At 43.3% G+C, this 21,267-nt stretch overlaps 1 protein-coding gene across 7 annotated transcripts in view; it reads left to right on the top strand.

Moving 5' to 3' along the window:
- The window catches only part of PKNOX1 (PBX/knotted 1 homeobox 1), a 68,390-nt gene that overhangs the window by 979 nt on the left and 46,144 nt on the right, over positions 1-21,267 (top strand). The window contains exon 2 of one of the 7 annotated variants that reach the window (XM_036069288.2): positions 11,152-11,299. The exons of 5 other annotated variants lie outside the window; for them this stretch is intronic. The gene's annotated coding sequence lies outside the window, so the exon portion shown is untranslated. Of the gene's footprint in view, positions 1-16; positions 4,288-11,151; positions 11,300-21,267 lie in introns of those variants that run through there. One more of the 7 variants, XM_036069283.2, reaches the window with a different exon arrangement.

Raw genomic sequence — 21,267 nt, 5'->3', positions numbered from 1 at the left:
CGTCCCGGCGGCCGTGGAAATGCTCGGTTGTGCCCGTGGTGCCGAGGCTTGGCCAGTGGGCTGGGCCGTGTGCTGACCGGCCTGCCGGGGCGGGGGTCCCGAGCGGGGCTCGGGGAGGACGGCCTGGGCTGTAGTCGGCAAATGCGCGGGCAGCGCGCTTGGACTGTGAGAAGTAGTGTCCCCTACGCGCTTCTGGTTTGTTTTTTCCCTAGGAAGTTAGTACCTCCCACTTTAGGGTAAATGACACCCTCAGCTTCAGTTGGGCGTGAGTTTATACTTTTTTCTGACAGATTGTGAAAAATACTTAATATGTTTATACAATACAGCGTAGCTGGTGCGTTATATGATGCTTCCGATGGTGTGTTCGAAATACTCTACGGGAGAATCCGAGGCCAAGTGGAAACGTTTGCCGGGGCGGTTGTGGGTGGTGCGCGCGGCGTCTGGAAGGTGGCCGACCGACTCGGGTCTGCCTTTCGTTTCTTAGTGTCCTGAGTGTGGAGAGGGACGTGGGTCATGAAGTGGAATGAGTGACTCCGCAGAGTAGCAGTTCACACAGCACTTTCGTAGGCAGAAGAAGTAGAAGGATGCTTCGTGCGTCGGAGATTTAAAAGTGGGAATTAGAATTGGTGAAATATGTGGATGAAACAGGACTTGAAAGATTGACCTTCAGTGCTGAGGATTTAAGTGTCTACAGGTGGGGTGGTTAAATGACAGAGGGGTGCAAGCACATTTTGTTGGCTGCTTGTCCGCTGGTTTACATACACTTACAGTTCTGTGTCAGTGTATTACAGCTTTAGAGAGGAGCTACATAGGAGTGAAAGGGACTGCGTGTGAACAGCAACATTCTAAGCTGTAACTTTCACTTTTGTTGCAAATTGTTAAAGTATTTGAAACTGTTCGGGAGAAAGCCTGAAACCACTGGAGTGATGTAAATCCTGTGCCTCTGGGGGGCTTTTTGTGCTTCACCTGGCCTCTGGGCTCCTCACCAAAACGTTTTAGAGAAAGTAGGATGGAGGAGAGAGCCCATATATTATATTGAAATACAGTTACCAAAATATTGAACCAAATTGATGCTCAAGCTGCTTACTTGTGCTTTGTTAGATCAAGGTCAAGTTCGGGCTTTAGTGATTCCTTTTGGAGCAGTGACCAGCATAACTGACAGTTTGAAATTTCTGTAGTAACTCTAGTGCTTTGTGAAAATACCTGTAATTTCTCTTCGTGAAAAAGTCACAGGTACTGCTGAAACTCCAGGATTTCATGTCTTCCTTCATGATTGAATGGGTGCTAAATTTCAGCCAGAGATTATTGCAAATAAAGATGTGATGTTTTTTCTCATTCAGCTTCACGGAGACCAGGGTCTGAATCTGTGCACTCTCCACCATCCATTAGTAGGCATGTGTATGTGCCCTTGTTTTCCTTCCTCAGGTGGCTGTCCTGGTGGCTAAGGGGGTGAGGGAATAAAAGCAGTGAGAGCAGACGAGGGAACTCACATGTATCTTACAGCAGTCCGGGGTCATTGTCAGGGCTGAGGGAGCTGCAGCAGCCAGCTGGGGAGTGCCGTCATATGCTCCAGTCTTATGCCACAACCGGATCAGTTACTATTTTGTCCTGGATGTAGAAATACAGTGTAGAAAAGGTTCAGTCTGGAAATTGTTAGAATCAACATTTAAGAGCTGGGAAGCCTAGTCATTTGGTCAAGGCCTGGCTGCAGAGCCTGTCAAATGAGGCTACACCTGCCATCCCACCAGCCGTCCCTTGTTCTGGGGTGTCAGCCCCGCCGCTTTCGTTACTGTTTCTGGAAAGTTCATTCACAGAAGGCTGTGTGATACCACAGCAAACGTGCTGTCTGCCAAGGTGGTTTGAAGCCCGTGGCTTGGAAGTGCTGTGGTTCTGAGGGGACCTGGGGGGCAGGGTGGGGTTAGTGAGGGAGGTGGTCAGGGGACAGAGCAGCGTCTTCATTCTATCTAGGATTCCTTAGGGAAAAGTTTCTACAGTGTTTTCAAAATCTTCAACTGACCTACCAGGTTGCAAGACTAAGGGTTTGTGAGTAAAATTTCGGATTCGTTTTCTTGTCGTGAGCCTTCCTCTCAATGATCGGACACAGCCAGCCCGCTGCCGGGCGCTGCCTCCTGTCACAGGCGGCTAGGCCACTCGGCGTGGATCGGTGGTGCTCCTGTCTGGGGAGACCACTTAGCTTGAGGGGATCCCCACCACCCAGAAGGCACGTGCTGTTCTGTGCAGTCTCTAGCCGAATGCAGCCGTCCACGTGCTGGTGAGGCTGTGGGGCACATTCCCTGGAAACGCTTTTATCGTTTGCCATCTGCGACTGACACGTACAGGACGATTAGCTTGTTTCGTCAGGTCTCAAGGTGGCCGGGAGCAGGCTGACTTCAAGTCCAGGGGTTGAGGGTTACCCAGGAATAAGGAAAATAGGAATCTAGTTGGATCCCAGGGACCACTAGTGCTGGGCTTTGGGGCCCACAGAACTGGTTTGAACTCTGGCAGAAGTCTGGCCTTCCTGGTTCAGCTGGACTGTTGCTCTCCACTGTCTACTTGCTCTGCACACTGTTGATTGCAAGTTCTCTCCTCCCCGCAGCGTGGGGCCCAGCACTACCCGCCTCATCCTCTTCCTGTTTCCCAGGGTACACCCCAGACAGAGTGACTGAGCTCTTTCCCTCCACCCACCTTCCAGGCGCTGACCCCTGGGCTAGGTGCTGCCCTCAGGGAGGGCTGGGCTCCTGCCTTCCACACGACCACCCTTTTGCAGTGGGGTCTACAGTAGGGTTGGTTCACTTAGAAGGGACCATGGATTGGGAGTACTGTGATGCAGGTTCCAGCCAGAACAGTCTGATCAGACTTTTGTAAAAATAATGCTTAATGAGAGCTTGGTAAGCTCTCAATATATGTTGTTTTATGTTGTCTGAGATACTTTATCAAGGTTTATAATTTTTTGCATTAAAAAATTTAGGAATTTAGCTTTGCATTCTTTTAAATTATGTGTTTCTGTGTACCCCTCCCTCCCTCCCAGGATGTACTTTAGCAGAATTCTTTGCAGCATAAACGCAAACACGTCTGTGATTCTGTAGGGCAGGGGTTCTCAGCTGTGGGAATGTTGACATTTGGTGCCGTCCTGTGTATTGTGGGATGTCAGCAGCATTCCTGGTCGCTATCCACCAGATGCCACTGGGACCCCCACTTCCAGTTGTGATAACCAAAAATGTCTTCAGACATTGCCAAATGTCCCCTGGGGGACAAAAGTCACCCCTGGTTGAGAACTGATCTAAAACAGCATTTCCCAAAATGTATTGTGTGGAACCTGAGTTTAATGGGATATGCATCCATATTTACGTATTAGTTATTTTGTGTTGTATTTTTAGTCAGCATTATTATGTATGTTTCCATGTACTTATAAAACTCACATGTTTCTCATTTAAAAAAATGTATCAAAGATCTCCACGTAATTTTGTGATTCTTTTTTTTTTTTCTGTATTGTTTACGGCTGTGTCTGATGTTGCAGAGCCTTTTGAGCATTTAGGTTTTGATATTTCCTATGTTTTTTTTTTTTTCATCATTCTCTGGCCTCCCAAGCTTAGCGCTAGTCAGATCACAGGGGCTGTGGGCAGAGGGATAGTGCTCCTGGGTCCATTTCTACGGCGCTCTGTCCCCGAGCACACAGTGCCCTGGGAGGAAAGATTGACCGTGTGAAAGGGCCCTTGCTTTCATGAAGAGTTGGGGTTCTTATTTTTTCCTAAAACCATTCCTTAACTCTTAACAAGTCCATCGTGAAAGTTTTGAGTGTCAGTTTTTAATAATGCCGATGACAGTCACCGTCTGAAAAGCAAGGGTGTGATGTAATTTAAAATTCTACCAGCAGTCTACTAAGACCATCCAGCTCAGAATTTACTAAAACAGATTCTCGTACCATTAAATCACCTTTGTTATTGGAATTTTGCTGTGACTTTAATGGACATTTGGACCTTTGGCTTGGAAATGCTTTTTTTTTTTTTTAAATACAGAGTTTGTCTTAACAGGATTTAGTATCTGATTTTATTTGAATATTAAACTTCAAGAGGCACCTCCCCAAACCTTGTTTGAAAAATAAAGTGATTTCTTGACGAATGTTTTCCTCAATATGAGTTGTTGACTGAACACGTCCCGGGGATGGGGGATGTGAAGCTGGGATGGAAGGTGGCCGACAGGTGGCTTGAGCTTCTGAGCCGTAGGCACTGAAGACTTCCCACACTCAAAATGAAAACTCCTTGGACCGCAGTGACAGTTTCCTGAAAGGTATCTGGGAAAAGATGTCTCTCTCTTTTTTTTTTATATAGAATTTTGACAATTTTCTTGGATTCCTTGACAGCTTTCTTGCTTTATTAATAAACAGGTTTCGTTTGAAAAAGGATCCTCGGTTAAGTGTTTTGGGGAAATATTGGTAACCAAAACGAAAAAAGAGAAAGAGGGAGAGTTGTAGTTTGCCAATGTCTCACGACTGTTGCTGTTGTCGGCAGTCCTGTTCTGGCTGTGTAACCGGCTCTCAGAGAGACAATAAACCTGAATTCCCCTAGAATTTCTGGCATTTCTCTGTCAGTGGAATTGATCGTGCTCATTAGTTAAATAAAGCAGCCTTTGAGAGCAGCTGTGAAGTTGCCCCGCTGGGAAAGTAAACCCTTTGCTAAGTCTGGCAGCCAGGGAGGGATGGAGCATCGGGCTTGTTTGTAGATTCACTGAAAAATGCAAACGACTTGATGTCACCAAAACTGAGTTAGCAAATTCTAGATGGGTTAAAAATAGTATAGTTCAATTTTTGAAGTATCACATGTCTCTTTGGACAGCTATGCCTTTAGGCCGGGGGTTGGCAAGGGATCCCGCTGAGGGCTCTTCTTGTTTGGCCCTGGGGCCATATGTTCTACATTTGAAAGGGTCATAAAAGCAAGAAAGAAGAATATGTAATGAAGACAGTATGTGGCCTGCAAAGCCTAAAGTTTACTGTCTGGCCTTTTACAGAAAAAGTTTGCTGACCTCCAACTCAGTTCTCACCTGAAACACTGGAAGTCAGTCTGGATCTAAATGGATAAAATTGCATAACTCTGTTGGGGAAGTACGAATAAGAAAAGGGAAGAAGTAGGATAGTTTCCCTTGGTGGACTGCACCCTGCTGGGCCTGGTCTGTGATATCATCAGTGTAAAAACACGGCCTATGTAAATAGCTCCTAAACCAGAATTAGAATCGCGAAGGCCTCCGTGTGACTACATGCTGGAAGCTAAATCTAGAAGTCTGCTGTAGTGACTAGTTCCTGTTGCTTCTGTGCCCAGTTGTTCTTCTCTTCTTGGCATCTGAGCACTGGGAAACCTTCCTTCGCTGATGAAGTCAGTCTCTAGGGTCGGATTTTCTCATGGGTGCTACCGCCTGGCCCAGAAGCAGTCTGGGACCCCAGATGCTGCTGGGAAAGCAAGGAGGGTTCCTCGGTCAGGGGCCTCTCCTATGGGCAGCACTCTCAGCGTTGGCCGGGCTTTGGGCTCAGGAGCGCTGGGTGTGAGGGCCAGTGGGCCCCGGGCCGGGCTCAGGAGTGCGGAGCAGGGTACCGGGGAGCAGCCGGCCAGGCTCCAAGGGGCTGGGCTGGGCTGGGGTGGTCTGTAGTTTGTCAGGGCTGCTCTTTTCTTTCTAGAATTTCTGCCCCCCCCCCCTTTTTGTTTGCTTGTTTTCAAATCTCTTTCAGCATTTCTTTTGTAAAAGGAATAAAAAAGGGGACTAAAAATCTTCAGCTCTTTTATGACCGCTGTTTTCTCCTGGATGTTTTGACATTTCAAAATAATGTGAAGTTAACTTGCCTGAGGATGCACTTTACCTATTGTTTATTTAAGTGTTTGTTTCTCTGTTTCAATTTTTTTTTTTTTAAAGATTTTATTTATTTGACAGAAACACAGCGAGAGAGGGAACACAAGCAGGGGGAGTGGGAGAGGGAGAAGCAGGCTTCCCGCTGAGCAGGGAGCCCGATGCGGGGCTCGATCCCAGGACCCTGGGACCATGACCTGAGCCGAAGGCAGACGCTTAACGACTGAGCCACCCAGGCGCCCCTCTCTCTTTCAATTTTAATGCCAGTCCAGTATATTCTAAGAATGTAACCGGTACCTATTTTAAATTTTAAAAATCACTCTATCATTATGTCTGTTATTTTCCCTGTTTTTAAAAAAATTATTGTATGTGAATTGACCTCCAAGTGGATAATTTAGTTAATTGGATGTTCATGGAGTAGAAAACATTATCCCAGTATCTCTGCCTTCAAAGCTTAAAAGAATGTTTTTCTAATGTAATTTTTTTCATGTAATAAATAATACTGAAAATGATGATTATAGTGCAAATAAAACATTTAAATATTTTCTCTTTTTAGTTATGTTCTTGATAGGGTATCATTAAAATTATCTGAAATCTGTCTAGTCAGAATAATCAGATGTTCAGAATAATTATTGTAATATGTGTTACTATGTCTGATGTGGTTCCTCATTAAAAGGAGGCATCCTAGTACTGTACTATGAGTATATAGAATACTAAATGTGTCTATGTGTACATAATAGTTTATACAGGTTACATGGCATTAATTGGGAATGAAGCATTACAGGTAAGAGAAACCCACAGATATAAAGTTTAACCTTTAAATGCCCCAAAATTCATTTTAAGGGGTTAAAAAATGTTCTAAAATGATCCTAGATGTGTTTGCCTTTGCAGACTTGTGTATGAGCCTGTAAGGACAAAATGTCACAGTCCCTACTGCTAAGGAGGACAAACTCAAGTGTGGAAGTACAGTGAACATAAGTTTACATTTCGTTGATGCGGGGAGGACTGTTAGAGACCTGGATTGGGATGTTGGTGTTAGTGTTGGTTTGAGGTAGTGTGAGAGCAAGCAATAGAAGACCAAAGGTAGGCTGTGGAATTCCCAAAGCACTAGAGGGAAATGGAGCGAAGAAGAACTTCACTTCAACAAAAGAGTGTGTTAAGAAGAAAGAAGAGGGGCGCCTGGCTGGTGGCCCAGTTGGTGGAGCATGTGACTCTTGATCTCGGAGTTGTAAGTTCGAGCCCCATGTTGGCTGTAGGGATTACTTAAAAACTTAGAAAAGGAGAAGAAAACAAGGAGGTTTACTTGGTGTTATTAAAAGCGAACAACTAATATAAGATGGCATGAATAAGCCCAAATATATCGGTAACTACAATTAACATAAAAGGGTTTAAATCTCCCAGGTGATAATAACTCCAGATTTAGGAGAAAAGTGAAATCTAGTTAAATGCTGTATATAAGTGATACGTCTAGAACACAAGAAGGTAGGAAACTAAGGGATGGGAATCACTATCAGTCCTAACAAAAAGAAAACAGGTCTAGTAACATTAGGCTGGACACAGCTAGACTCAAGTTACAGAGCACTAGGGGAATACGTCATATTACTCAAAGGTGTGATTAATAATCATAAACTAATGTAACAGTAAAACTTTCCAAAATAGAAGTTGACAGTTGTATACGTAAAAGGGAGGACTCTAATGTGACTCTTTGCAAGCTGCAAACCAAGTAGACCCAAAAGAAGAAAGGATGTGGGCGGGGAGTTCTTAGCCTTCCCCTGTTGACGTTTGGGGCCAGATCATTCTTTGTCAGGAAGCCATCCTATGTGCTGCAGGTTACTGAACAGCATCCTGGTCTCTACTCACTGGATACCAGTAGCTACTCATCTCCCTAATTGTGATAGCCAGAAATGTTTCTGTTTCTAGACATTGCCAGATGTCCTCAGGGAGCCAAATCGCCTCCAGTTGAGAGCCACCGATATAAAGGATTTAAATAATGTGGCCAATAGATATGTATAGGAATTTGTACCCAACAAACATAAAATATAGATTCTCCTCATTTACATGGAACATTTAACAAAAGTGGCCACATACAGGCCACAAAGAAAAACCCCAAGTTTCAAAAAGTAAGTCCTATGGGCCAGGTTCTCAGACCACAATAGACCCTAGTTAGAACCTACGAGTGAAAGGATAGCTAAGAATTACTCCCTGAAAATGTTGAGACCCCCTTCATTATATCTCTTAGATTAAAGAGGAGATCAAAAACTATTTTCAGACTGTATAAATAAATGGCAGAGGGCTACATACCACAATCATAGGGTCAGGCAGAAACAGTTATCAGGAGAAAGAATGCATTAGAGAACAAGAGAAGTAAATGCATTCAGCTTTCAACTCAAGAAACCAGGAAAATAAGTCAAAGAAAATAGAAGCAAATCTATTTTTGCTTTTTGCAAATCTGATTAAGAAGACATGAGAGCACAATATTTACAAAAGGGATATGACTGCACATGTGGAGATTTTTATAATTTTTTTTTTTTTAAAGATTTTATTTATTTATTTGACAGAGAGGCAGCGAGAGAGGGAACACAAGCAAGGGGAGTGTGAGAGGGAGAAGCAGGCTTCCCGCGGAGCAGGGAGCCCGATGCGGGGCTCGATCCCAGGATCCTGGGATCATGACCTGAGCTGAAGGCAGACGCTTAACTGAGCCACCCAGGCGCCCCGTGTGGAGATTTTTAAATAGGAATATGCCATGTACAATTTGATGGCAACAAATTTGAAGAGTTGTGGATGCTTTATGAGGAAGACCTAAAATGACCATAATTGACCGTGGAGGTGGAAAACCTGTGCAGACCAGCAACTTTAGATGAAATTGAGAAGGTAGTCAAAGATTTATCTGTTTAAAAAGACACTAGGAACCATTGTGTTAGGTCAAACTTTGTGTTTGTATAAATTGTAGTGACCATTAACTAAATAAAAATTTGTATGTCATTATGTTACATGGTCAACGTTTTCAGGGTAAAGAGAAGATACACAGTATGAAATCAAAGTAGTTAGGTAAATACCCTGTAATCCCAAATTTGCATTGTAGGTATTAGTGTTAATTTGTTTTGAAAGAATTTTAATGAGAAAACATTTCCTGTGTCCCCTGAACAGCCTAGAAACAGTGACCAACCAGTAGCAGTGAGCACCCGTGGCACCTAGATTGTGGTCTCTACATGTCATTTCCCACTGAAAGGAATCAGAGGCCCTTGGATAAATGGCAAAGTCAGAGTTTGGTGCAGAAAGTGAACAAGATGAGCATGGAGTAGCTTGTTTTACCTGAAAGCAAGAAAGCTATTGAGAATTAGTAGGGTGTGTTAAAGGCTCTAGCAGGGAACTAAAGGGGCTTGCATTGGCCAAAGATGGGATCATTTGAAACATCAGAAAATATATACATTTATATAAAACCTTATTTATTTTTTAAATGTTCAAACTCACGAGATATAATGTACTAAAAACAGCCTCACTGATCACTATTGGAGAATGCTGGGGAACACCACATTATTCTGAAAATTGATAACCAGAGGGAAAGAAGCAAGCCTTCAGGAACCCCATCACTGGGGCTGCAGTGTGGGGGATGGACTTCAGGATGGGGTGGGGGTTGGGAAGAGTGGCCATGGGAAGTCAGGAAATGGAGATGTGAGGGTGCTGCTTCACCCCATCGGTGGGGTGATTGTTTCTGTAAACTTGTTGAATCAAAGTTAGATGACTCCTCTCCAAAGTGAAATTCTGGAAAATAATCTTCACAGTTGCAGTTAGAGCCTTTGTTACCCAGCATTTTAACCCTTACATGCTTATGAGTAGTATCAAGAATCCTTCACACACCGTCGATATCCGTTTGCTACAGCGTGTATTTCCTACAGGTGTTGATGAGGCATGAGCAATGAGTTCTTTCCTTTTCAGTAATTTGTGTTATGGTATTTTGGAGACACCTGACTTCTAAACCTTGACTGTGGGAGGTGCCACTTCTGCTCATAAGCACCAGGCTGTCATTTTCTTTTGACTCGCGTTAATGTTGCGGAGCAGTTAGGCGTGTGGGCAGCCTCAAGCGTTACGTCCTTGCTCTGGTTGGAAGTCATTCCTGTTTGCCCATGGATCACTGCCTTCATCCAAGCTCAGTGTTTCCCATTTTGAATGACACCTTAATTCATAGATTGGATTCATGAAATTAACATGTAGGCATCAAAGTTGTTACCACATACCGTACTGATTTCCCTGTAAGTTCTACAGTTACGTTAGAAACAAGGTTATTGTGTTCTCAGAGACAATGTGTCAAAGATACAGCAGGGCCTAGGAGCCAGACAGACTGACCTCAAAGGTGTTTAACCTCTGAGGACCCTGTTACCAATTATCTACCAGAGTGTTCTGGTTAACTACTAGTGTGAACCCGATCACCCCATAAAACAACCATTTCATTATGCTCAAGGCTGCGTGGGTCAGGAATTTGGGAAGGGGTATAGTGGAAATGGCCCATCTTTGCTCCACAGTGTTTGGCTCCTGAGCTAGGAAGACGCAGGCTGGCGGTGGATTGATGGCTGAGGGCTGGAGTCTTTGGGAGGACTTTTCTCAAATCATTTCCACTGCCTTCTCGTTCCAAGTGAGTCACTAAGATCAGCCCAGATTCAAGAGCAGGGGACAAAGACCGCCCATCTCAATGGGAAGAGTCAGTGAATTAGGGGATATGTTTTAAAAGTGCCTCACATACGTCTTGACATACGGAGTAGACATTTAGTTGATATTTCTCTCATTTTCCCCTCTCTACCCTTCGTACAAAACGAAGAGTGAGCCTCTTAGAACAAATTTTCCATGCATCCGGGCATTGGCATGGGCTACGTAAATAGGACTGTAACACAGGTTTGAGACAGTGTTCTTCCAAATCTGTAGAGATTTTATCTTTTGAGTGCTTCTGCCTTCGCCAGCTCGGTCATCAAGAGTCACCGTGCCCATATGGCTGAGCGAGAGAGCGCGTGGTTGGCGGGTGCAGTGTGCTTGCGGAGTAGCGCCAAAACCCAGTTTCACCAGCACTTTGCAGGAATTGATGGAGTTCAGAGAATTTTGTAAAAGCATCAAAATTGCAAAGTTTTGTGCATTTTTGGTACTTCAAGCGCTGGCAAGTCTAATGTCTTATTTCCTCTGTGCCATCGGCCTGTTAATTTGTTCTCGTGCCATTGCCCGTGTTTGGTTGTTACTGTGGCCTCATAGGATATTTTGGAAGTTGGTATTTCTTAAACCTTTCAAGAGTAATTTAGCTATTCATGGACCTTTATTCTCCCGTATGCATTTTAGAATAGGCCGAGTTTCTCAAAAACGACAGGAGTCTTGATTGGGATTGCAGCGCCATGACTTACAGATAATGACATGTGCCAAGAACAACGGTAGGCTGTCCGTGAACTAGCAGAAGGAGAGGCAGCCCAGCGAGGTCGGCGGGGACAAGGTTAGTCTGCACAAACTGGGGGCATTTCTTACCCAGCGGTCCAGCAGAAAGAACAGCGAGAAAACCCACAAGATATTTAGGGATAAATCTAACCAAGAATACGGTGGGCCTCCACGGAGACCATCAAACTTCATAGGGGATGCAGGAGGGGGCCCCATGCTCTTAGATGGGGTGACCTGGTACTGGAGAGATGTCTCCCATCCAAGTACTAACCAGGCCCGACCCTGCTTAGTAGAGAGATGTCTCATCTCCCAAGATGAATCCATAAATACATTTCTGACATTGTTATAAAGTCGTGTCTTGACAGCAGGGACCTTGTTTTGTTTGCATCTCCATCCCCAGCATTTAGAACACAGAGACGACCTGCGGTAAATATTGGTGGACTGAATAAATGCACAGCAAATGTGCGCCATCCCTTTCCACTGGACAGTTGCTGGGAGCCCTTTCCAGGCCACTCTTGGATGTAACCATCCTGTTAATGATTGATGACGGGTGACTATAATTGACTTCACCATTCCCCTGTGGATGACATATAGGTTCTGTTTCCATTTTTTATCAAGGTGGCTAAAAAACATTGTTAGCATCCAGCTTTTCTTGCTGTGAGTTTTTAATGCCCTTTGAAGTGAGGCTTTTGAGCATAGAAAAGATTATTTGAGATTATTTTATTTTATTTTTTTAGATTTTATATATTTATTTGAGAGAGAGAGAACAAGCAGGGGCAGGGGGAGAAACAGACTCCCCACTGAGTGGAGAGCCCGAGGTGGGGCTTGATCCCAGAACCCTGAGATCATGACCTGAGCCGAAGGCAGCCGCTCAACCGACTGAGCCAGCCAGGCGCCCTTGAGATTATTTTAAATTGACATTTTTTAGGCCACAAAGTTATGGGCCTGTTCTTTTCTTACAGTTTTATGTGGACTTTACAAATTTTATTATTCTCTGTATAACTTGGTAAATTTTAACCTTCACTTTAAGGTAACCTTTGATCAACTCAAGATGATCAGACTATATCATTTTTAAAAAATTTTTATTTGTTTATTTGACAGAGAGAGAGAGAACAAGCAAGGGGAGCAGCAGAGGGAGAAGCAGGCTCCCCGCTGAGCAGGGAGCCCAATGCGGGGCTCGATTCCAGGACCCCGGGATTGTGACCTGAGCCAAAGGCAGACGCTTAACTGACTGAGCCACCAGGCACCCCAAACTATATCATTTTTAGTGATTAGTCCCATTTACAGCTTAAATTCCCTTACACGTCCTAAGTCATAGTTCTAATACTTTTTTTATTTTTTTAAAGATTTTATTTATTTATTTGACAGAGAGAGACACAGCGAGAGAGGGAACACAAGCAGAGGGAGTGGGAGAGGGAGAAGCAGGCTTCCCGTGGAGCAGGAAGCCCAATGCGGGGCTCGATCCCAGGATGCTGGGATCATGACCTGAGCCGAAGGCAGACGCTTAACGACTGAGCCACCCAGGCACCCCTAATACTTTTTTAAAAAAAGATGTATTTATTTTGGAGAGAGAGAGAGCACAAGCGGGGGTGGGGGAGGGACAGAGGAGGGAGACAGAGAGAGAGAGCCAATCTCAAGCAGACTTCCCACTGAGCGTGGAGCCCCACATGGGGCTCGATCTCACAACCCTGAGATCGTGACCTGAGCTGAAACCAAGAGTTGGATGCTGAACCGACTGAGCCACCAGGTGCCCTCCTAGTTTTTATTCTTAAGTGTATTAAATTTAATTGTCATTTTAAACACCTGGAATATCTTACCAAACAAAACCTTTCCAATTAGATCTAATAATTTAAAATTACATACGTAATGAATCTCAAGTTCTTTCCAAACCCGTCTACCAGGAAGTGTGCATTGCAGAGTCAAGAACTTGGTTTTGCTCACCGCTGTATTCCCAGGACCTAGAAGAGTGCCTAGCAATCGATAAACTTGCACAGATAAAGAATGTTTATGGTCTCTGTAAATTTCTCTCTTATACCTTTTCACTAAAAAAAAAAAAAAAAATCATTTCTAAATTCAGAAGCTTAATTATACATTTTATTTATTTTTTAAAGATTATTTGAGAGGGAGAGAGAAAATGGGGGGAGCAGTAGAGGGAGAGAATCTTCAAACAGACTCTCCGCTGAGCGGGGAGCCCAATGTGGGGCTTGATCCCAGGGCCCTGAGATCATGACCTGAGCCAAAACCAAGAGTCGGATAATGAACCAACTGAGCCACCCAAGTGCCCCAATTATACATTTTAAATTTAGAGTCAAGGCTAAAATGTAAGATTAATTTGCCAAATTTTCTTAAATACTACAAACACCTTAAAGGTCAAATACATAGTTTATTCTGAAGCTTAACATAAAAATATTAAAATCTAAATCTTCCCCAGGGCTTAATGCCACCCCTAAGGCAATCATTAAATCCTCTCAGACAGGTGCGCCTGGGTGGCTCGGTTGGTTAAGTGTCTGCCTTCGGCTCAGGTCATGATCCCGGGGTCCTGGGATCGAGCCCCACATCAGGCTCACTGCTCAGCCGGGAGCCTGCTTCTCCCTCTCCCTCTGCTACTCCCCCTGCTTTTTGTGCACTCTCTCTCTGTCAAATAAATAAATCAAATCTTTAAAAAAATAAATAAACCGTCTCAGAGAAGCAAGAGTTTCCTTGTGGGGGACCCACATTGGCTGGGGGGTCGTGGCGGGGGTGATGAGAGACAGGCCCTGCCCTGTTAGGGCCTCTGCCTGCCCTCCGCCCCCCATGCAAGGCTTCCCAGCCCATGGGAGCCTTCCCTGATTCATATACCCTCTCTGAGCACAAGAGACTTCACCAGTCAGTGGGATTGAACCAGTCCGTTAGTATCTGTTCTTTTCTGAAAAACTAAACTTCTTCCCATCTGCCTGGACAGGAAGGCATAAAAACATTAAAATGCCTGCCTATTGGATTTGGGCCACATTTCGTACTTTGATCTGCTTTTAAGGTCACAACACCTACATTATAGTCTTAGGTTGATTTTGACAAGAGTGTGACATTTTTTTTATGGCAAATTGTACCTGGTGGTCAAATTGCTCTTCAGACTAGTCACTGTTACTGAGTCTCAGGACTCCTTCAGGGTTCCAGGTTTCACTTCATCTCTGCCAGCTAAGTGTGAGACTCTTGTTTAAATTTAATATTTAAAAATTTATATTTCTTCAATTACTGGTGAGTTTTAATATTTCTGTACATGAGGATCAGAAAACTGTGTTTTCTTCCTGTGTATTAGTCTGGCTAGAACTCTTGAAAAGGTGCCAAAGTGACAACTTCAGTACATGATGTGTCCTTTTTTTATTGGATGAAACGTGTAGAAATAAAACAGACAAAAACTACGCCCAGCCCTTCAACACCATGGTATTATAAGTGCGTTGGGTTGACAGTTCTTCGAGCTCCGTGTGATGTTAAAAAGTTAAGTTAGCACTGTTGTTTGAGTTTGAACATAATAGGAACTTATTTTTCTATGTAATGGATGGAAGAAATAGGGATTAATTGATTGTTTCTAAATCTCAAATTAGCCTTGGTTTTTACATGATGCCTGACAAAACAGTTTTTGATAAAGATGAGCTTGCTGACTGCTCATCCTTGGGTTGGATGTTTTTAGTTTATTTCCCAGTTAATGCTAGATTTCCCTTAGGTGCTCAGAATGTGGCTTGTGCCTGGCTTGGCTGGCAGCCTGGAGGGCTTGCATCTGAGCAGGTGGACGGAGGCCTCCTCCTGAGCCCCAGAAGTGCAGGGTGAACCCGGTGAATGCTGCTGGGAGCTGTTTGCCTGCCTGCCTGCAGGTAGCAGTCCGCGTTCCTACGAGAGGTGGTGGAGCATTGTGTTGGGGAGTGGAATTTGGAGAGGGGCTCCTCAAGTTAGGAGTAACACATTTGCAGATGGCCCCTCCATGGGCTGGTGCTGCTTTTGGGGCTCCGCCGCCCCTTTCAGCCTCATAGCCAATGGCACCACCTGCTGGCACTTCCCTCCAGCTCTTTGGTGTCCTGTCCTGTAGGAATGTTGGTCACCTTCCTACTCTGCCCCTGTTTTTACTCAATAGTATGTGTTAGTTATAGAGTTACCTCCACCCCCCGGCCCTTTTTTAAAAGTTCCTTGCATGGTATTCTATTTTAGAGGAAGCACATGTTTTCAAAGCATTTGGCACAAATGTCAAATTTTCCATTTAGAATGGTTGTAGTAATTATGTGGTTTTAACCAGTTTTGATTGAGAGAAGGACTGCAAATCCATATTTTTTGGGGGGCACCTGGGCGGCTCAGTCGGTTAAGCGTCTGCCTTCAGCTCAGGTCATGATCCCCGGGTCTTGGGATCGAGCCCCATGTCAGGCTCCCTGCTCAGCGGGGAGCCTGCTTCTCCCTCTCCCTCTGCCGCTCCCTCTGCTTGTGTGCTCTCCCTGTCAAATAAATAAATAAAATCTTTTTTAAAAAATCCATATGTTTTTGAACAAAATTCTGATTTTCCCCCAATATTTATTATGAACACTTTGAGACAAAAAGTTTGAAAGCATAGAACGGAGATCCCTTACCACGTGGACTCCAACAGTTGTTGACTCTGGCCACACTTTGTTTAGCTGTGTCTGTGTGCCTGTTGACCATTTGAAGTAAGTTCTGGTATTGCAACCACACCCCGAAACATCGCAGCCCTTGCTCCTCAAAACAGAGATGTTTCGTACAAGTGAGTAGCACTGCCGTGTGGGTAGCAACCCTCAGTCTCTCACGTCGCTCCTGTCCACTCCATGTGGCCCCCCCAGCACCCCTACACTGCCTCTTGCAGCTTGTAATGTGCTCATTTGGTTGTTCCTCCTTTACTTTCTTTGAACCCAGGAGAGATCCTCATCTTTTTTATAACCCTGGAAGTGTTAAACTTTAAAAAACTTCTTGCTTTGAATTTCAGTCTTATAGAGACGTTGCAAAAATTATACAAAGATTTCCCATATACCTTCCCCAGAGTTAACATCTTACCAAATTTATGCCCCCCCATTTCACCATGTGTGTGCACACGTGTGTGCATGTGCATATTCACGTATGTGTGCACGTAGACTTGAGAGAGTAAGTTATAGACATGACGCCCCTCTTAGGCTAAATACTTCAGTATGCATTTCAAAGCAGGGATGTAGTGTTAATTAACCATAGCACAGTTATCAAAATTAGGAAAGTAACTGATAAAATACTCTTATGCACTCTGACTTTATGTAAATTTTGCCAGTTGTCTCACTAATGAGCTTTAAAGCAAAAAGGAAATAACATTTTTGGGGCTCAGGACCCAGTTCAGGATCACACATATTTACCTGTCACTTCCCTTTCTGGAGAGGTCCATCAGCCTCTCTCATGTAGACACTTTGGAAGCTTGCTGGCCAGTTACTTTGTAGATTGCCCCTCAATTTTGGTTTGTGAGTATAGCCTCAGGATTGGGCAGGACTACTCGGAAGTTTTATCTGTCCTTTCCGGGAGGGCTGTGATGTTCTTTGTCTCATTATGATTATGTGAATTTTCACCATTTGGTTAGGATGTTTTTTTGCCAGGTCTCTTCATTGTGAAGCTACTGTTTTCCCTTATAATTAGTAGTATCTTGTGACAGGTATTCGGAGACCATGTGCATTTCCTATTTCTCACACCTAGTATTGGCCTTCATGATGGTTCTTACCTGATGGAGCGATTACTGTCCCCGGTCCTCGTTGCCAGTGATCGAATTGCATCTGCCTCTACACATTGGTTGGAACTCTGCTATAATTTAGAGCTTTCCCTTTCCCCCAATATTTATTCATGTATGTATGTATATCAATATGGACTCACGATTCCTTTTTTTGTTTTTATTTTCAGTCACCCAGTGCTCATCATGACAGGTACACTCCCTAATCTCCATCCCGTTTCCCCCATCTCCTTACCTGCCTCCCCTCTGATGACCATTGGTTTGTTCTCTATAGTTAAGAGTCTGTTTCTTGGTTTGCCTCCCTCTCTCTTCTTCTCTTTGCTTGTTTGTGTCTTAAGTTCCACATATGAGTGAAATCATACGGTATTTGTCTTTTTCTGACTGAGTTATTTCACTTAACATAATACTCTCTAGCTCCATCCATGTTGTTGCAAATAGCAAGATTTCATTCTTTTTTATGGCTGAGTAATAGTCCATCCCCCCCCCCCCCCCCCGCCACGTGTGTGCACACACCACATCTTCTTTTTTTTTTTTTTAAAGATTTTATTTATTTGACAGAGAGAGAGAGATAGCGAGAGCAGGAACACAAGCAGGGGGAGTGGGAGAGGGAGAAGCAGGCTTCCCGCCGAGCAGGGAGCCCAATGTGGGACTCGATCCCGGGACTCCGGGATCATGACCTGAGCCGAAGGCAGATGCTTAACGACTGAGCCACCCAGGCGCCCACACCACATCTTCTTTACTCATTCATCAGTCAGTGGACATTTGGGCTGCTTCCGTATCTTGGCTATTGTAGATAATGCTGCTGTAAACATAGGGGTACATGTATCCCTTCAAATTAGTGGGTTTTTAAAAATTTTTCGTTTTACTTTTTTTTAAATTTAACTTCAATTAATACATACTGTATTATTAGTTTCAGAGGTAGAGTTTAGTGATTCATCAGTTGTATATAACACCCAGTGCTCATTACATCACGTGCCCTCCTTGATGCCCGTCACCCAGTTACCCCATCCCCCCACCCCCGTCCCCTCCAGCAACCCTCAGTTTGTTTCCTATGATTAAGAGTCTCTTATGGTTTGTCTCCCTCTCTGATTTCTTCTTGTTTTATTTCCCCCCCCTTCCTCTATGCTCCTCTGTTTTGTTTCTTAAATTCCACATACGAGTTAGATCGTATGATAATTGTCTTTCTCTGATTGACTTATTTCGCTTAGCATAATACCCTCTAGTTCCATCCACATTGTTGTGAATGCAAGATTTCATATTTTTGATGGCTGAGTAGTATTTCCTTGTATATATGAACCACATCTTCTTTATCCATTCGTGTTGATGGGCATCTGGGCTCTTTCCACAGTTTGGCTATTGTGGACATTGCTGCTATAAACATCGGGGTGCAGGTGCCCCTTTGGATCACTACATTTGTATCTTTGGGGTAAATACCGACCAATTGCTGGGTCATAGGGTAGCTCTGTTTTCAACTTTTGAGGATCCTCCATACTGTTCTCCAGAGTGGCTGCACCAGCTTGCATTCCCACCAACAGTGTAAGAGGGTTCCCCTTTCTCCACAACCTCGCCAACATCTGTTGTTTCTTGACTTGTTTGTTTTAGCCATTCTGACTGGTGTGAGGTGGTATCTCATTGTGGTTTTGATTTGTATTTCCCTGATGCCAAATGATGTGGAGCATTTTTTCATGTGTCTGTTGGCCATTTGTATGTCTTCTTTGGAGAAATGTCTGTTCATGTCTTCTGCCCAATTCTTGATTGGATTATTTGTTTTGGGTGTTGAGTTTGGTAAGTTCTTTATAGATTTTGGATACTAGCCTTTTATCCGATAAGACATTTGTAGATATCTTCTCCCATTCTGTAGGTTGTCTTTTGGTTTTGTTGACTGTTTCCTTTGCTGAGCAAAAGCTTTTTATCTTGATGAAGTCCCAATAGTTCATTTTTGCTTTTGTTTCTCTTGCCTTTGAAGGCGTGTCTAGCAAGAAGTTGCTGGAGGGGAGGAGGGCGGGGGGGATGGGGTAACTGGGTGATGGACATTGGGGAGGGTATTGTTGAAATGAGCACTGGATATTATATAAGACTGATGATTCACAGACCTGTATCCCGGAAACAAATAATACATTATATGTTAATTAATTGAATTTAAATTAAAAAAAGAAGAAGTTGCTGTGGCTGAGGTCAAAGAGGTTGCTGCCTGTGTTCTCTAGGATTTTGATGGTTTCCTATCTCAAATTTAGGTCTTTCATCCATTTTGAGTTTATTTTTGTGTATGGTGTAAGGGAATGGTCCAGTTTCATTCTTCTGCATGTGGCTGTCCAATTTTCCCAGCACCATTTATTGAAGAGACTGTCTTCTTTCCATTGGATATTCTTTTCTGTTTTGTCAAAAATTAGTTGACCATAGAGGTGAGGGTCCATTTCTGGGTTTTCTGTTCTGTTCCATTGATCTATGTGTCTGTATTTTGTACCAGTACCATACTGTCTTGATGATGACAGCTTTGTAATAGAGCTTGAAGTCCGGAATTGTGATGCCACCAGTATTGGTTTTCTTTTTCAACTTCCCTTTGGCTATTTGGGGTCTCTTTGGTTCCATACAAATTTTAGGATTATTTGGTTCCAGCTCTGTGAAAAAATATTGATGGTAGTTTGATAGGGATTGCATTGAATGTATAGATTGCTCTGGGTAGCATAGACTTTTAACAGTATTTCTCCTTCCAATCCATGAGCATGGAATGTTTTTCCATCTCCTTCTGTCTTCCTCAACTTCTTTCATAAGTGTTTTATAGTTCTCAGAGTACAGATCCTTCCTTTACCTCTTTGGTTAGGTTTATTCCTAGGTATCTTATGGTTTTTGGTGCAATTATAGATGGGATTGATAACTTAATTTCTCTTTCTTCTGTCTCATTGTTAGTGTATCTATAGTGTGTAGAAATGCAACTGATTTCTCTGCATTGATTCTGTATCCTGCCCTTTGCTGAATTCCTTTGAGTTCTAGCAGTTTTGTGGTGGAGTCTTTTGGGTTTTCCACATAGAGTATCATGTTATCTGCAAAGAGTGAGAGTTTGACTTCTTTTCCGATTCAGATGTTGAACTACACTTGCAGCCCAGGAATAAATCCCACTTGGTCTTGGTGAATAATCCTTTTAATGTACTGTTGGATCCTATTGGTTAGTATTTTGGTGAGAATTTTTGCATCCATGTTTATCAGGGATATTGGTCTGTAATTCTCCTTTTTGGTGGGTTCTTTGTCTGGTTTTGGGAACAAGGTAATGCTGGCCTCATAGTATGAGTTTGGAAGTTTTCTTTCCATTTCTGTTTTTTTGAAACAGCTTCAGAAGAATAGGTATTAATTCTTCTTTAAATGTTTGGTAGAATTCCCCTGGGAAGCCATCTGGCCCTGGGTCTTCTGCTTAATGATCTGTCCATTGCTATGAGTGGGGTGCTGAAGTCCCCTTATTATTGTATTATTATCAATGAGTTTCTTTAATTTTGTTATTAATTGGTTTATATAATTGGCTGCTCCCATGTTAGGGGCATAAATATTTACAATTGTTAGATCTTCTTGTTGGATAGACCCTTTCATTATGATGTAGTGTCCTTCCTCATCTCTTATTACGGTTTTTGGTTTAAAATCTAATTTCTCTGATATAAGGATTGCTACCCCAGCTTTCTTTTGATGTCCATTAGCATGGTAAATGGTTTTCCACCCCCTCACTTTCAATCTGGAGGCATCTTTGCAGACAGCATATCGATGGGTCTTGTTTTTTTTTTATCCAAACTGATACCCTGTGTCCTTTGATTGGAGCATTTAGCCCATTTACATTCAGAGTAATTATTGAAAGATATGAACTTAGTGCCCTTGTATTACCTGTGAAGTCACTGTTTCTGTATATCGTCTCTGTTCCTTTCTGGTCTTTGTTCCTTTTGGGCTCTCTCTTCACTCAAAGGATCCCCTTTAATATTTCTTGCAGATCTGGTTTAGTGATCACAAATTCTTTTAGTTTCTGTTTGTCCTGGAAGCTCTCTATCTCTCTTTCTATTCTGAATGTCATCCTAGCTGGATAAAGTATTCTTGGCTGCATATTTTTCTCATTTATCACCCTAAATATATCATGCCATTCCTGTCCTGCCAGGTCTCTGTGGACTGGTCTGCTGCCAACCTTATGTTTCTAGCCATGTAGGTTAAGGACCTCTTGTCCTGAGCTGCTTTCAGGATTTTCTCTTTATCTCTGAAATTTGCAAGGTTCACTATTATGGCAAGCTTCACTATTATATGTGGAGGTGTAGACCTGTTTTTATTGATTTTTGAGGGGGGAG

The sequence above is a fragment of the Halichoerus grypus genome, chromosome 1 (assembly GCF_964656455.1).
Source record: "Halichoerus grypus chromosome 1, mHalGry1.hap1.1, whole genome shotgun sequence".
NCBI classification, from domain to species: Eukaryota; Metazoa; Chordata; class Mammalia; order Carnivora; family Phocidae; genus Halichoerus; species Halichoerus grypus.
Note: the sequence above shows the minus strand (reverse complement) of the source record. Positions and strands in the feature narration are given on the sequence as shown.